The sequence below is a fragment of the Pangasianodon hypophthalmus genome, chromosome 29, assembly GCF_027358585.1.
Source record: "Pangasianodon hypophthalmus isolate fPanHyp1 chromosome 29, fPanHyp1.pri, whole genome shotgun sequence".
In the NCBI taxonomy this organism is placed as follows: domain Eukaryota; kingdom Metazoa; phylum Chordata; class Actinopteri; order Siluriformes; family Pangasiidae; genus Pangasianodon; species Pangasianodon hypophthalmus.
The window spans coordinates 7,737,886-7,756,465 of record NC_069738.1 but is presented as its reverse complement, the minus strand read 5'-3'; positions in this window follow the sequence as shown (position 1 = coordinate 7,756,465).

Genomic DNA, 18,580 nt, shown 5'->3' with positions numbered 1-18,580 from the left:
TTCACTAAACGATACTTCGCACTGACTGTGGGTTTAGTGAGTGTTTATATAAAGGTGAGTGGTGATCGAGTCCAGGTTTGTAAGATCACTAACGGAATGATCGTGAATGGAACAGTGAGTGTGAATGTTGGGAGGTGGAGTCCGAGGTGGCCATGTTTGTAGGCAGTGATGCGAGTTGAGAACTGGAGTTTGTGGTGGCCATGTTTGTAGACTGTGAGGCAATTTGAGAAATGCAGTTTGATGTCGATTCCAACGTAGACATAACAGACAACAACAATTAACACTGTGTTACTGTTTATGTGGTGATCCGGGAAAATCTGTCACATGGTGAAATTTTGCCATCTTCTACTGTAAATATTTGTGAAAACTACATGCTAACATTCTGACATTACATTCTGACTCCACTAAAAGACACGGACGCATCGATTGTCTTAAACCAACTGATATTTATTGATTTCATTGCATTTTGAAAAATACAAATGCTATACAAATTATGAAATTATGCTCATCACCCTGATATCACCATCTCCACAGTGAAGCATGGTGGTGGCAGCATCGTGTTCAGAGTTACCTTGGGCTCTTAGTTGCTTGTCTTACTAATGGCCTCCTTACACAGCCACTGACTTTTGGTGGACAGCCTCCTCTAGGCAGGGTCATAGTTATGTCATATTATTTCAACTTTCTAATAATGGATTTAACAGTGCTCCATGTGATGTTCGAAGCATTGCAGCCAAGGCAAGCAGTACCTGATGACACTCTGACCTGGCTAGGCTGTCCCTTTCACTATTGCACATATATATATTGCACATAACAACTTGATCAAAGTGTGACATTTACTATGTGAGGAAATTACATGTAGTTTTAGACATGAAGTTTTAGATATCTTTCGGCAAACTGACTACATTTGCTGGCTGCTTTGCAGGAATTGGATCATATTCAATTGAAATTTTTTGTATAAAATACAAATAAAAATAACAAGAACAATGCATATTGTCAGAGAGTAGCTGTACAGAAATCTGCAAATAGATTTAGATCCAGATCCCTAATGATCATGCCAGAGGTGACAGTGGCAAGGAAAATTAAAAGTAAATAATAGCATTTCCACTTTTTTGGTCTGAAAGGCTTGTTTAAAATGCAAGCTCCATGCAAACTCCTGCCCCAAGAGCCATATACAGTAAAAATCCAGAAATCTTGGATTGTGGAGTACATGTATGTAATTTTTAATAATCTGAAGATGATGCCTAGAAAATCAAGTTAGGCATCTGCTTAGTGTAAGTCTGATAATGATGAACTTTTGAACTTATCGGCTCTGAACACAGCCTTAAGACTTTTGAACCCTATTGTAGTAGGGTAAAATAAGAGTAAAAGAGTAAGTACATGCCTCCTGGTCTAATCAATTTTGTGTAGCACACAAATAGCTGAATAGCTTTGAATATCCTCTAATGGACAACTCAATTAATGTCGGAAAACTCATCACTTCACTAATGGCTTAATCCATGTGGGAGTATTTGTGTGGTAATGAGAAACAGGTGCAGTGCCTTTTTTTTTCCATTGTAGTGCATCATTTGCTCTCTGGATGGATTTCATCTTCAGGCTCTGTCATGGGGTGCACCAAACAGCAACACTGCTTACTGCAGTGGATAACAGATGTGATGCGCAAAGCTTTAGAAAACAATCTACGATCAGGAAAGAGGAGGAGAGCCTGCAAGATCTAACCACTGCTTGTGCTGATTGCATGAGTCTGCAAAATGTTTTAAAAGTGAGATTTAAAAATGAGATTTAAGATTTCTTTAAAAAAAAGAAAAAGCAACAGCTAGCCAATAACAAAAAAGCCAAAACCCTCAATATTATAAGTATTATGTAAGTAATTACATATTAATCACTTAATGAAGTACTGAAAGGTAAAATCCATCCTGAATATTAATTTTTTTAATAAACATGGCATCCGAGATTTCTTTGGCAATATATGGTTAATGGTTTCCTATATTACCCGCAATGCCATTTGATTACGTGCTGAAAGTGCCAGGTGCCAGCTTCTTCTCTACCTAAAGAGAGTGATGCAGCAGCGCTTTAGTACTTTAGTCTGTACCCTCTGCTCAAACAGATCAGCTTCTTAAGGTTCGACGTTCATGCTAATATCACTGTCGCTGCCATAGTGCTTGCCATCTCATAGATCGCTAACTAGCAGTGCCAAGTCTCTGACATAACCCTGTCATATAGGTTTCTCATTAATATGACATTAAACATTGCTGGGAAATGGGCCTCCTGTGATGTCAGGATGGCACGAGAACTTCTCACGGGAAAAACGAATACCAGCAAATTAGCACCAGATCCAGAATCACTTCACAAATATTTCAATATAAACATGTTTATTATATGCCATGCATTCAAGGGCATATAATAAATGTAGGCCCACACATAGAAAATAATAATCTAAAAAGTATCTGAAAGTTTAACTCTAACCTTGGAAGTAGATGGCCGTCCTTGGGCTAGATCTATAAGTAGTTCCAGAAAAGCCATTTTTGTAGTCATAACTGTCATCACACCATTATATATATGAACATTAATAGCGTGAAAAAGCATGCTTTCATGAACTACAGGTGGCAATGCAGCTAAATCAGTGGGGTAAAATGTTGCAGTGTGCTCATATGAGGGAAATGTCTGCAGGGAAAAAGCATACTTTTCTTCATCCAGACAGCAAACGTGTTCCAATTTTGTGGTGGTAAAACAAATGCCTTAGAGAGCGTGTACGAGGGGCGAGGTTGTCGCAATCTCAAATGAAATCTCAAATGAAAGAGTGTATAGAATGCATATAGCCTGCACATATTCTGTTTTATTCTGTGAAATTGCTGTAAGTAGTGAGTTTGTTTACAAATGTAACATTCAGTTAAGAGATATCCAATTATATGACATGAGAAATCATCTGTTCCAATCTCTGTCTGGAAAATGCTACTACAAAACGCTAATTAGTCTGTTAGCCAGAGGAAAAAAAACTGAATTTTTCCATATTTTGTAGTGTAACAACTTGGAAATGAACTTTATTGGTATTATATATCGTGAATCTACAAAATAGCCCATAATACTGAAGTGGTGAGAAAAATCAATATTGTTTTTTAAACTTATTTAATAAATTTTGTGGTTGCATAAGTATTCACCCCCATTGCAGTGAGTACCCTAAATTAGCAACCAGTTGCCATTGGCAATCTCATAATTAGTTGAATGGAGTCCAACTGTGTGCAATTAAAGTGTAATATGATCTCACTATAAATACTGAACTAAGAGCATCAGCAACCAAGGAGCTATCAAAGCAAATCTGGGAAAAGTTCTGGAAAAGTATGACTCAGGGTTTGGTTATAATATACTATTCCAATCTTTAAACATTCAGTGGAGCATCAATAAATCCACTATTAAAAAAGAGAAAGAATCTGGCACAACTGTGAATCTGACTAGAGGAGGCTGTCTACCAAAAATCAGTAATCAAGCAACCAACAGCCCCAGGGTAAATATCGGCATGATGCCACCACTCCCATGCTTCACTGTGGGGATGGGTTTGTGTGTTGGGTTTTTTGCCGAATTTAGTGCTTTGTGCCAAGGCCGAAAAGTTCAATCTGGTCTCATCAGACCAGAGAACCTTTTTCCACACATTTGCTGAGTCTCCAAATGGGAATCGCAGCTTTGTGGAGTTTCTGGGTGATGGTTGTCCTGTGAACAGCTTCTCCCATCTGAGCTGTGGATCTGTCCAGCTCCTCCAGAGTTACCCTTGGTTTAGATTGTAGGATCTCTCTCATTACATCTCAGGTTGTGCAATTTTAGTGTGAGTAGTGTGGTAATACACAGATGACATACACAAAGAATATTTTTTGCACTCATCAGTTGCAACCTTCGCTACATAGCTGAAGAAGCTTGCAATCTTCTCATTTATATACCATCATATTAGTCTTACTTTTTATTGTTTGTTTTTAAATAATCTCTTGCTTTTATGTTGGATATTGCAGTTCCTGTCCTTCGTTTTTTTTTTTCAGTCTTAAAGGCAAATACTTGTATTGTACTTGTATTGTAGTCTAAACACTATCCATTTAAGCGCCTGTGTAAGCCGACTCTTAATAAGGAGAACCTCGTCTGAAAAAGAGGACAGAGATCAATGACCTTAATGTGTTTTGCAGTGCAGTAACCCCAACCACGCTGCATTATAAATACAGTGAGGTCCAACCACAAAGGACCACTGATATGATTGATAGCACAGGAAACAGGATGGAGTGCGGAGTCTTTTCAACACCAGGGACAGACAGTGTTCTCACAGACACGCACATTATTACAAACATGGATAAAGCTTCATAGCTGATGTCTGCTGTCAGTACGAGTCCCACATTTATTCCTCTTCACTTTCTTTCCTCTGTTTCTCCTTTGCTTTATACAGCTAAGGTGTGTTTCACTTTAGAAAATCTATATGCCAAGAACTCTAATCCTGAGGGATTACGCTGGATTTAAAATCACTTGCTACATCCCATCAGAATTACACCTAAATAAATCACACAAGATATAGTAGACAGGCTCCAGCTATGGAGATTTAATGCAGAGGATTAGAACAGGTGAGATTTTGTTTAGAAAGCAGCAGATTTTTTTTAAAGACTAAGACAGATTTAAGAAAATTTCAAACAAGAAGTGGAATAATGATACAGTATTCAAAGTAATAGTTACACTTTACATCTTTACAGCAGATAATAAATTAATTTACACCACAGCGCTGTTGGATTCTCGATTCAGAAGGTGTTAATTAATTAATTAGCTATAAAAGCAACTCGGACAGTAACAAAGCAAATCACAGGGTTAAATTAATGTGCTCCTTCCAATACATTACCTAAGCTGTAACTTGAAGTTTTCCAACATGGGAAAATCTTTGTGACAACAGCCCAGGACAATACCCCTCCCTGACAACAGAGGTCAATATCACCACAATTTTAGCTCTTGGTCACATCGAGTTCACTTCCTGGTCATGGACTATAAAAGCACATGGTTTTCATGCGAAGTCTTGCCAATCTTTCCAGTTGTGTAAGTTCTGAGCTGTGCTAAACCTGCTTGCCTTGTCTGTGTATGATTATTTGCTAGCCCTTGCCTGACTACTTTTTTGGATCATCCCTGTCTGTCTGAAGTCTTATGCATGATTGTGTTTGATCTTTTGCTTGCCTTACAATTAAAAATTTGGATTGTGTTTAAAAAAAATAAAAACCTCTTCACATGGATCCTCATGCCTCTACTGAATCAGGATTGTTTCAGTCTTCAGGGCAGAGGACTTTGCATTTTTTGGTCCCTCACTAATATGAGAAGCTGCATTTTTTTTTGTCTTATTAACTTAAAGTGAGACAGAGAAAAAAAAGATGCTGGTGAGGGAACAACTGTTTATAGCTGTTATAACCTAGATAATAACAGGAACTAACTTGTTTTGCAGACAAAATGTCAAATGGATAAAAGTATTATTTGTTCTTTAATAAATTAAAAATGGCTGGGGTAGAAGGGGAATAAAACCCTTTTGGATATGCTGTTATATGCTGGAAAATAATCAACTTTGGGATGATGATGATTCAATTATATGGTTGAGGAAACTACCAGAATTAGTTTGTTGGGGAAAATAATTTTTTAAATGTAAACATTGATGCTTTTAGCCTTCAGAAGCATTTTTGGCCTATTATTATTATTATTATTTTTATTATTATTATTGTTGTTATTATTATCATTAGATAGTAGGCTACCCTGGTTTAAAAATATTGTAGCATGTTTTGTGTGCCGCACCTAGAAATATCACCCTTTTATCATAGAGCATAATGTATAACCATTTCCCCGTATAACACCCTGGCCATAATGTCAGACATACTTAACTAATAAAATGAGAGCAAAGCTAAGCTTCTGTCATGAATAGAATTTCATAGGTAGAAAACCTACAAATGTTTGTAGTGATTATGAAATGCACAGAGCAGTGAGGAATGACTGCAGGCCCCTCCGGAGAGCCATTCACATATCCACACATCAACTCCTGCTCCGCAACGTGACATTTATAAATATGCATCAGAGCCCACACACCACCTCTCAGCACTCAAAAAGGTCTCCATGAGCTCTCTCTCTCTCTCTCTCTCTCTCACTCTCCTTTTCTCTCCTTTTCTCTCTTTCTCTCTCTCCCTCTCTCTCCCTCTCTCTCCCTCTGTCCACCCACACCAGTCCATCAAGCAGTTCTCTCACTTTCCCGGAAGTGGCTCATACAAATAGTCCTATTTTCATTGTCGAGAACATTTTCAGTAAGTATGTACAGTATGTGTGTGTTTGAGAGAAAGAACAAGAGAAACAGCTGCATGTGGTCCAGGTTTTTAATACAGGGGCTTGTTTGGACAGGAGCTGATAGACATAGACGATATAATGGGTTGAAATTAGCATTGAAATAAATGTTCTTCTTCTTTTTCTTCTTCTTCTTCTTCTTCTTCTTGCACATAATAATGTAAATTAAAGATAAAATGATAGAAGTAAAATGAAAATAAACATCTAAATTAAATATTTAAAAAAAAGATAAATTAATTTAGATAAAAACAATCAAATAAAAAAATAATAATAAAAACAATAAAAAGTTATTATTATTATTATTATTATTATTATTATTATGAATTTTGACAAGATTTTTAATTCACTCCTCCTTTAGTAAATAATAACTGTCTCGAGTCAAGCTTGTGGTGGGCCACACTGTCACATCTGTCCCATACTCCAGGAATTCCAACTCCCAGAATCCTGAGCATGTAGCCACTCCCACTTTCCTGGATTCATTGCTCCTGTTCAGGCTTCTCTGCCTTATAATACCTGTACCTCTTGTCTATTTACCTCATTTATTTTAGTTTTTATACACCTCAGTCAGTCAGCGTCATTGCTAAGTCTTGTTTCTGCATTTTGCCCGTCAGTCTGATTCCCATGTATTAACCTTGTTCTGGCTTTTACTGTTTTTACTGACACACATTAACATCCTAACTCAGGATAGAGCAGTAATGCCAGGTTAGATAGGCATGAGAAATGTTTCTACAGTCGTTGTTGTTGTTGTTGCTGTCCTTTTTTCTTTTTATGACACACATAGTGCACACAATGCCTGTAATCATGTAATCAAAATGCATACGTGAAAGCTGTGTGTACAAAATGAATAAAATAAATGTTAGGAATTCTTATTGATAAGATTTTTTGTGACTACAGCCCCAGAATTCCAAGTACTGTGAGTGGTGTTTTTCCACTGGCATCCTATTATAATATGGTTTAAATATTACAAGTGAGTCTGAAGCAGCAGTTATTTTTATTTGCAAGTTCAAATGTTAATGAATTTGATTGTGCCTCATTAAGACGTCTAATGACTTATAACAGTCAACACATTTTCTTTGTAAAGACTTGTTTAAAGCATTTAAAGTTAGAAAAGAATCAAACTCTCAATGTTTGCTGCAAGCAGATCAGGAGTCATATTCACAAAGAATATACTATTGTATACTGTTGTTCTACTTGTAAAAAAAATTTACAATTTTGAAATTTAAAAATGGTAAAATAAAAAAATATGTACTGAAAAGCCTGATTTTGACTCAAACTGAAGGCAGGAGTTAATTCTGAAAGAAAGAGATGGTGTTTAACATGATATTTCTCCCTCCCAGATAGCCATGAATACAAATGAGAGGAGACATGGGAAAATGGCAGCAGTGTTGGAATGCAATTTATAATTCTTTGGAAGTGTTCGGAGCGTCTTGAGGCACTTCCAGCTAATTAAAGTGCACCAGGAGCAGCGGCTTCTGTTCTGTGCTGCTGGATTGGGACGTTCACAGATCTCCTTTAATTCCCAAAAACATGGGGAGCCAAAATTCACCTCCAGTTTGAGGATCAGACTTATCTAGTCAGGAGACTTACTACTAAATTCTGACACATAAAACATGCAGTACTAATTTGAATACTATTACTGTAATAAAAAATTTTTGTTCATATGCATGAGCATTAAAGCTTATTGAAGCAAATGATGTAACATTAAAGAAGATACAAGCAAAAGGGAAATATATTTCAGACCAGGATAGTTTTCAGAACTATACATATAGTCGAAAATGTCAAATACATATTGAAGATAAAATTCCCTGGAGGACTAGTGGTTAGACCACATGTTCTCACCGTTGCAGCCCGGGTTCGATTCCCGGCCAGGGAAGCGACCCCAGCCACTGCGGTTGTGTGCAACAGTGCGCTCTCGGTGCCAGTCCCAAGCCTGGATAACAATTGGGGAGGGTTGAGTCAGGAAGGGCATCCGGCGTAAAAACTGTGCCAAATCAAATACGCAGACCAGTGATCCCCTGTGGCAACCCCTAACGGGAACAGCCGAAAGAGGAACAACAACATATTGAAGATAAAATCAGAAAGGGAGTATTGAGCTTGTGAAATGTTTGTAAAGAGTTGATGGAAATGTAATTCTAACAAGCACTCAAGAGATGCCTGTGCAGCATACAGTGAGGAAAAGACACACACACACACTTGCTCCATGCTGTGTATAAAGTGTCCAGTGAGCTCCTGGCCTAACTGTCCTCTATAAGTTCCAGCACCCACACACAGGCTGGACAAATATTTACTGAACAAATAAAGCTCAGGGTCCATCTGCAGCAAAGCTCTGGCATGTGTGTACACTTCTCTGCTAAGTGTTTGCTTCCCAATCTGGCCACCATGTTGGGTGAAATAAATAACGAATGAAGCTTACTCATTAAATCTAAATAATCCTCTATCCTGTGTTCATTGGGCCGTATTAAGAGTTGCAACTTAAGTCCAAAAGTTATGTCATTATTTACAGGGGAAAGTTTGGTCAGACGGTGGCACTGAACTTAATACTGTTCCTTGTTTGAGCCAATATCGCACAAGAAAAAGTTTAAATTCAGAGTCAGAATGAGACACACCTCTATTTTAGGCAAACGTCACGGTTCACATGAATCTCCTGCACTTCTGAAGAGTGTTTAAATCTGTAGTTAGGTTTGAGTTCTGAAAATGTGCACAATTTCAGTATTAATCCTCACTACACACAACTATCTCAATGCTCCATACAGCACTTATTATGTGATTATGTGTTTCTGTGCATGGAAAGTATCAACAGTATTTGAGATTAAAATAGTTTATTAGGGTGCGTATTGTGTTTCTGTATAAAATGGAGGAAATCCAGACGGTCCACTCTTAGGCCTTACATCCTCACCAATGCATTCTTACACATGTCCTTGTAAGGACATGAGAGAAATTGGTGATGTCAGATGTGCAGCAACTTTTCCTCTTCTCCATTGCCGGCCCGTGCCAACTATACTTTCCACTTTGGCAAAATTCACTCTATAATCGCTCAACGATGCCACAGAGCACAGATGAATACAAATATATATGCAGGAGAGGAAGAGATGACATCAATCTCTATGTCTCAAATGAGCAAAAACAAGCTCCGTTTTTTTGGCAGTGATGTCAGTGCACCAATCTGAGTGCTGAATGTATGTTTGCATGCCATCTGTGCCACTGCAGAAAAGAGAAAGCTGAAGATGGACTGCTGCATCAGCTTCCTCGTTCACAACTGTCAGCTCTCTCAGCCATCCATTTTTCCATCCGTCATGCTTTCTGCATACCTCATTCTATTGCTCTCTCTCTCTCTCTCTCTCTCTTTCTCGTTCTCTCTCTCTCTCTCGCTCATTCTGTCCTCTCTCTTCCTATCTGTCCTGAACTGCATTCACCCTCTTCATTCATCTTCTTTTCAATTCCCCGTCATGCTCTGTTGCATTCATCAAAATAATTCAGGAGGTCGTTCTCACTTTTCTGTTCTAGTCTCTGCTTTAATATGCGTTATCAGGGCAGGTGGAAAACTCAATGGAATACAAGTTCAAAGAAAAAAATAGGTTGCTGTAATTATAAGAATGCAGTTACAGTGATTAATTGCATTGTCATGTTCAAACATTTTTAAAGGAATACTTCAGCTGTTTTAAACTTAATCTTTACCTAAAGCATCTGCAGTGTGTGGAATTACCATAGAAAAGAATTCTGATATACATATTTCCCTTTAATGAATGTATGCCATCTGAAATTGGTCATTGTTTCTATAGTAACAGCTCATTCACAGGGACTTGTACAGCGGATCTTCCACAACATCATATGTAACTATAAACAGTTAAAAAGCACATGTTGTTCATTAATGGCAAATTGCTGTGGAATAAGTGGAATAAAACACTTTGAGACATGGAATTATTGAAAAATGATCAACTTCGGGGTAACAGTAACTCTGCTTTGTGCTTATTTTCCCATAACAGCACATCCTGAAATGTTTTATTCCTTACTAAAGTGAGAAAAACAGCTTTTCCTCATGTCTGCCTCATGCTTCTACCTTTATTTTTAGACTATAATGATATAAATTATGACCTTGTGTTATATATTGATGTGTTTCAAATGTTTATTGACTGAATTCAACAACTTCCCTTAGACCTCCATTATCACAGAATTTCAAGTAACCAGATTTTCTGTTCTTTTCTCAGCACAGGGAAATGTGTCGAAATTCTTGTTCATGATAATCACACACGCACTAACATGTGCTAGATAGAGACAAGCTCAACAAAAAAAACGGTTGAGTGTTCCTTTGAGGAAAAAAGTACTGTAGAACGAAGTAGGCATGAATAATGACAAGAATATCCTTCTGTTCAAAATACACAAACATTAAAAATAGAAATGAAATGCAATTACCAGCATGAAAACTGTTCTCTCATTACTTGTAACATTGTAACATCTGTAACATTTGCTAATGCAAATACAACATGTTATAAATGTTAATCTTGTAATAGTCAGTTCACAACGTTACTAAACAGTTCTGCAAATTGCTGCTTAATGTACCCACTTTAGAGTTATTTAGCAGAATTCATATTACCCTTAATGGAAGGCAATTTCGTAACAACAGCACTCTCAGGTCCTCTTTAGTCAAATCATGAAGAAAGCTTTAATGTATAAAATGATTGCAGTACTGTGAGATAGAGCTGGACACACCAGAATCATATCTATACTTGATTTTCCAAAAGTTCTTCTTTAATAATAATTATTCAGTATTGCTTGGATTCATTATATAGTCTGTGTTTCATGATTTATTGGTATAGCTTTACTGCTTTCTGCAATACACATGGTCACATGACTAGTAGCCCAGCTTCATAGTTAATTTATTTTTCAATTCTCAACTCTGATTGTCGAGGTGTTGATTCATTTTCTATAACAGCAGCTCTGACGTTCCATCTGGCTGCAAGACAACTCCCAGGTTTGTATTAATGTGCGTGGTCTTATACATTATTGTTTCTATAGTAACAACTCATTCACAGGGGTGGACACTCCACATAATCTAATCCAGATAATAACTACATTTAAAAATCACATGTTGATATGATGAAGAAATGTTCATTTAATATTTTTGAAAGGAATCTTGATATTTTTTTTAAAAATCAGTCAATTATATATAGTTAGTTTTTGAGTAGGGTGAAATCCACAAATCTTAGCTGTAAGAAATGCAGCAAGACTTCACTTAAAAGTCAGGACAATACCATTTTGACCTTGAGACTGAAGGGGTCTTGAGTAAAGAAAGAAATTTTGTACCAAAGGATCTTCAAAAATAGTTCTGTCCAAGCAGATTTTGAATGCATGACTTGACCATGAAACAGGAAAAGATTAGCTGACGCCCAACCAAATTAGCAACAAATAATAATAATAATAAGGAGAATAAGGAGAAGCTGTATCAACAGACATGCTGTATGCTACAGTGAAAGCTCAGAACTGTTCTCAGTCTCACAAGCCTAAATATCATAAATCTTCATGATCCCTGACTTTCAAGAAAGGCCTTTGATTTGTTGTGTGAGGGAAAAGTTTCTTTCCTTAAAAAACCTAAGCAGCTAAAAAAAATGTAAAGAAAGTCAAATCACTTGAGCGTTCACACAAGTGAGAAGTGCTATAAGCTCTCCTCATGCTTTCATTGTGGGAACACTTACTCACACAGGCACTGAAAGTGTGGGCTTGTGTGTTGTTTCCAGCGTGGGAAGAGCTTTTATAATGCTAGTCAGTTAAAGAGTACCAAAGGACTGACACCGGATAAAAGCCTTACCAGTGGAGCCACTGTGGGAAGAGCGCTTTCCAGTTTGGGCTGCTGAAAATAAACCATGAAAGAGCTTAGATTGGAGAAAAGCTTGACTGCTGCTTGCACTGTGGGAAGAGCATCAGTCAATTGAGCAGCCTCAAATGCCATCTGGAAGTTCATAGGCCACAGAAATCGTGATAGAATTTGGATGGGGTTGGAGGATTTTAAAATGATTTAAAAGGAAACTGTAGAGGGAGCATACTGTGGATAGTGTGGACAGGAGCTATGCATCTATTCACTGTTATCAGGACTGGCTGGTATAAATGGGCTAGTACAGCAATTACATAAAAATAAGGCTTCTTCATCATCATTGTTTTTTTCTGTTTACAAATTGCACCACCACTGGTCATAAAAAAAAGTAAAAATACACAGAATAGTACAAAGTAGAGCCTGGGGCTGATTTCGTTCTAGACCAAACTGTACATTCATGCAGGCAAAAATGTGTCACAAATTCTCCCTCTCAACGCACCATGCATTTCACAGAGCAACGAGTGCTGCTTTTAAGTTCCATTTTGAGTTTACAGCATGCTTTAGTTTTGACACGTGTTTTTGTTTTGGTCTCCTCTACTGTCCTGTCATTAGTTTGTTACCTGATTGTGTTCACATATTCTCTGTTTAGATCTTGATAAGTTTGTCTATACCCTGTTATACCCTGTTGTGTCTCTGTCTAGTTGCAAAGTATTAGCATGTATATGTCAGTTGTGCACGTTATATTATTTTATTAGTTAATTAAATATGGTCTTGACACATGTTTTAAGATGCTGTGTTCTGTGTAAACATAAAGGTCCATGAAAATTAACCATGAAAGTTTCAGAAACCCCTAAAGTTGCCATTAAAAGCTAGATTTGGAAGCATGATAAATTAAGGAAATTCTTTAGTAATCATTCTATAGTAAGAGACATGAAACAGCTGTGGGACATGTCTGATAAAATCCTTAACGATGAAATATAACGGCCTTCAGACTAGCATTCAATATTCATGGTGGTACTTTAGTGTTTTCAGTTAATTCCTAGAATGTGTGAATTTCCCTAAAGTACATGAATCATCTGAAATACCTCCAGGAACAACTTGGGAGTCATTTACTGAGATAAATGAGAGCAGGAGGAATATGGATTATTTCAATTAATAAAAAATAGTGCCAGTATCTCAACCTTTTGAGTCTAGTTTCTCTCAAAGTTTCTTCCTCATGTTGTCTCAGGGAACTTTTTCTTGCCACTGTCATTTGTGGTTTGTTCATTAGCAATCTACATCTACATCCCGATTTCTGCAAAGCTGATTGACTACAATGTCTATAGTTAAACTTGCTATATGAATAAAATTGAATTGAATTGCTTGTTACACACTCCATCATCTTTTGTGACTGTGAGAGCTGTTTATTCATGTCATAATCATGCATTTTCAGCCAATCAGTGAATGGCCTGTGTGTGAATATGATTGCATTAAAACACTTCAGACGTGTAGATGTGATTATCCTGCTCTTGGATTGGTAGGGGACAGTGTTTTTTTTAACAACACAAAAAAATATATTTATATAAACATACTACATATACTGATATTAATGAATGGCAATGGCTTCAACTGGCCATGGATTGTTGGAGAAATGCCCTTTTGATTGTCTGGGAGATTTAAGATGATGATTGGAATGTGTAGGCAAACGAATAATCATTTGGGTAAAGTGAGTATTGTGATTAGATTAACCTGATTAATTAAACATATGGGAAATGAGGATCATAGGTTATACCCATCTAATAATAGGTGAAGGTTTTTAGCAAAAATGTCCATTTTTTAAATATTCATACAAAAAAAATAATCAAGTTTGTGTTAATAGTAACTACAGCATGTATCCATAAACCAGCAAGTTCTAAATAAAGAAAGGACAGTTTAAACAGAAAATTTCCTTAGAGGATGTCAAGTAAAATTAATTTTACATATTCAGACACAGTTGGTGTCAGCCAAAGTGCTGCACTTTGACAGTAAATAAATTCAAACAAAATAAAATAAAGTGCAAATTGTTATGAAATGGACTAGAGACAACCCACTAACAACAGGACAGGGCAGGACGAAATAGGAGAAATAGGAACTTGCGTATAATAATAGAATACACTTCATTTTATTAGCATATGTATATGATATAATAAATAAAGTAGCCCACAGGATGCTAAAAACAAGGTCAACAATTCCCACACACTGTGCCACTAGCATTTCTATGAGTCTTTTTCATAAGCAAAACATATGACTCTGACAGGGAACAGCAGCTGAATGCTGACCTGAACACTCTCTCTCTCTCTCTCTCTCTTTCTCTCTCTCTCTCTCTATCTATCTCTGCACAAATATTCACCTTCACACCAGTTTCTAAACTCTCCCTCACCCTCTCCGCTCACCTTGTCCTGATCTACTTCCCAAACCTGGACCGTACTGCAAGATGCACAGCATTTACTGCCCTAGTTTCTTTCTTTTCTTCCTCTCACCCTGCAAAAAGATGGAGCCAAAGAAATACAAAACCAAATAAAGCAAGAGGACAGAAATAGTAGTAAATGTTAAAAACAGAAGAAGAAGAAGATTGAGCAGAAGAAGTGAGAATATGAAGAAATGATACTGTAGCTCAGCAGTTAAGGCTCTGTATTAGTCACTGGAAAGGACTGCCAGAGAGCCACTTTTGTGCCCTTAAAGGAAAAATCCTCCCTCAGTGACTTGCATACTAATCTTTATAATTAACATGTGATCTTCAGTGGCGTCCATGATTTATTTTGTAATGAAATTCCGAGTTGACTTTTTTAGTTTAAACTTATTTCATTGACATTCTGGTCTATTTTCTCTTTGGATAACAGTTTCCTATTTTATCCACAGTGCCACTTGACTACCTGCTGAGACTGGTGCCCACTTCATCTCTACCTAAAGAGAGCGATGCAGCGGCGCTTTAGTGTTTTAGTGTGTCCAGCTCTCTGACCTCCTCATCTGTACACTCTGCTTAAACAGATCATCTTCCAACACTTCAACTTTCATGCTAATACCGCCATCACAACCATCGCTTTCACCATCTTGTATGTCCCTAACTAGCCGAGCAGAGCATCTGCTATAACTCAGAGTTGCTGTAAGCACAACTGAGTCATGTAGCTATATTGCATTCTGGGACTTTGTGTCCAGTGTTTGCTGTCTCTACCACATCTACCACGTATGGATTTCACATTAATATGACATAGAACGTCACTGGAAAATTGTGAATGAGAAAAGACGTGCTCTTTTTTTAGGAGCGAACAGTGAAACCTGACCGGTATCATTTATGTTTGAGATTGTTTAATTTTTTTTCTCTTATTAAATGCCATTGTAAGTGAGCTGGCAGTGTTCCTCTGTGACATCAGTGCACCACACAACTGCTAACATTTCACAAAAATACAAAAATGGAGAAGCAGAAAAATTAAAATCATAATCAATCATTAATCACATCACAAATATTTCAGTATAAACTATGTAATGTGTTTCAGGGTGGACTTTTCCTTTAAGCATCTTAAGACGCACCGGAAAATTCTCACCCTGAGAATTTCCCTCTCGTTTTCCGCTGCAAAGTAACTGACTGTGCAGCCATGTGTGACCATCAGTCATATGGTAGTTAGAGTTTGTGTGCGTTGGGATGGTGCTTTGGGGGGAAAAAAGAACCAGGAATACTCTCTGGACCTGCCTGAGCATCAGGAAGAGACAAATTAAACTTCACACCAATTTCTAAACTCCCCTACACACACTGATCTGTTTGCCAAAGCTCAACTGCACTTTAAGCAGCAATACTTCCAATCCCCAGAGGAGGCTTTGCTAGTCACTGTCTGAGAGCCCACCCTGCAAATGTCATGCATCTGTTCATCTGTTTGTTTTTAGAATAAAAAGATATATTAAGACTAATTGCACATTGATCTGATTATCCATAAAGACTTGTTCCCCTCTGGATAACTCATTACACATGTAGTAGTTTTCAATTTGTTCTACCACACTCCATTTGTTTGTACCGAGAATGAAAACAAGACTGGCAAAAACAAGACTGATGGCTTATAGTGAATTAATCAGACTCCAGAATATGAGCTATATTTATTATATGAGAATGATTTCAGCTTTGTTGGAGAAGTATGATATTGACTGGTCATGTGTGCCATAAAAAGCAGGTGATGGGCTGCAATTTGTCTTTGCCAAGAGACTTGAAGTCCCAGATCAATTATGCAAAAATCCTCAACTGCAAGAAGAGCTGTGTCATAGGTTTACCTTCGCTTTCAATTAGTGTAACAGATTAATGCTTGGTTAGTGAGTGTGTTGGGATTTTACCCAGACTAACATGCAAAGTAGCGACGGAAGAGTTCATCACTGAGCTGATTTGTGAATCATTTGAATTACTCACTAGCAATAGCAAACATTGCTTTTTGTTTAGCAAGTAATGAAAACAAAACACTAGCAAAGTGATGATAGCTAGGTGGCAAAAAACAGAACCGATGTATTTGATAGATGTGTGGAGGCAATGGGAAAAATTCTACTAGATATAGCTCTGGATATAGGTTATAGGAAGAAAGCCAAGGAAAGTAAATAAAAACATTTCCTCTTTGGTTTGGTGAAATATATTTATGATTTTTTTTATTAGATATGTCAGAGTGTTATATGCAAAAATACACCAACAAATATTTTGTCGGTTTTGGCTGTTTGTGAGAATTTGTCAGGTATTTGAGGCTGAGGTGGATGCATGTGCAAGCCATTTATTACGTAGTGCACAATGAACAAAACAAACATCAAGACTAGAAGCATGAACATGAAATAGGAACTTGAGCTGAGCACACACTGACAACAGGTAACACTCGACAAAATGCTGACTGAGCAGAAGGTTGGGGGAAAACTGGCTGTGCTGTCTGGGTGGGAGGGGCATACTCTCTTCTCCCTGTCAATCACAGCAACACTAGCCAATCGTGAGCGTCTGTGAGCTCATGTATGCAGAAGAGGGTAAATAACACTTTCCTCCAGGTGTGTTACACTGCCCTATAATGCAGCATGAGCAGCAGTTTGAGAATCTGCATTGCTTCAGTAAACAGTATCATTTTAAATCACCATGCTACAAAATCACAATATGTGAAAATACTGAAATGACAAGATAACTGACGAGCAGTTTAACTCACCCCTCTCATACCCTTACATACTATGCATATGTGAATTTTCTCAGAAATGAGAGAAGAACATTTGGTGACAAACCCAACAGTAATAATGACTGTTTGTAATAGTAGTAGTAGTAGTAGTAGATCAATTAACTGGATGTGTCAAAGATATTTCACCACTCATCAGGGAAAAGATGATATAACAGCAATGTAAGCAGCTTTTTGGCACACATCAACAACTTACAATTCTGTTATAACACCTTTACCCCTGCAGTGTTACACCAGCTCACACCTTCATGTAATAAAATCACTATCTGATGACAGAATGGAATGAAAGATGACCTTATTGTCAGCAGTGAAATGCTTTCCTTTGCATTTGTCAGCATGTAGGGCAGTTGGGGTCAGGGTGTAGGGTCAGCCATCATACTGTGTACCAGGAGGGTTTGGTCTACTGCCAGGTTAATGCACTGGACCCACTTCCCTAGACAGTTTTGCTGGGACGCCTTACTCGTTGTTCCTAGAAACTTCCCAGACTTCCTCCCCATTACATCACACCTGGTTTAGGACCTTGGTTAAGCGTTTTGGTGGTGCTAGCATTAAGACTCATCCTTCTGATCAAGCAAGCCAGAGCTTTATCCATTAACCTGGATGACTGAAATCCTTTGAGGACAGTAATGAGAAATGTTCATATTAGTTCATCATTTTGGAAACAGTCCATGTTGTAGAATTCTATCATGGTAAGTCCCCATTATCCAAAGTGCTTAACTCATTCAGTTTAACTCCAGGATCACGACCTTTTAAGATCTCTTAACTCTGAGATACATTATACATTACAACACCAGCACTAATCGCATTTGATGGCTTTTGGTGGCATGCCATTTAATTTCCTCTCATTGACAATGTGTGGACGGGGTTAATACTGTAGATTATAAAACCCTTAGCTGGCATCTTCGGCTGGGCCAATTTGTCATAACCACGAGCACTTTGATTTTCTCATTTTAGTTTCCTGTATGCATCAAAAGCACATTCAGGTTGAATTACCAGTTCAGCAAAGTTCTTAAAATAGTCAATAAAAAGTTGATAATGAACCTATTCCACAATATTAGCATTGTTGTGGCTCATTTCCTGCTCCTGTGAATGGTCCCACATGGATCCCCTGAAGATTTGGAAGTGCCCAAATGCTTATCACATGACTCTTATTCACAATCTGCTCAGACTGAACATCCTGAACACGTACTGTTTGTCTTTATGATTCCACTGTCTGGTGTCACCTAGTTTACTTTTTTCATCCATTCAGCCAGGA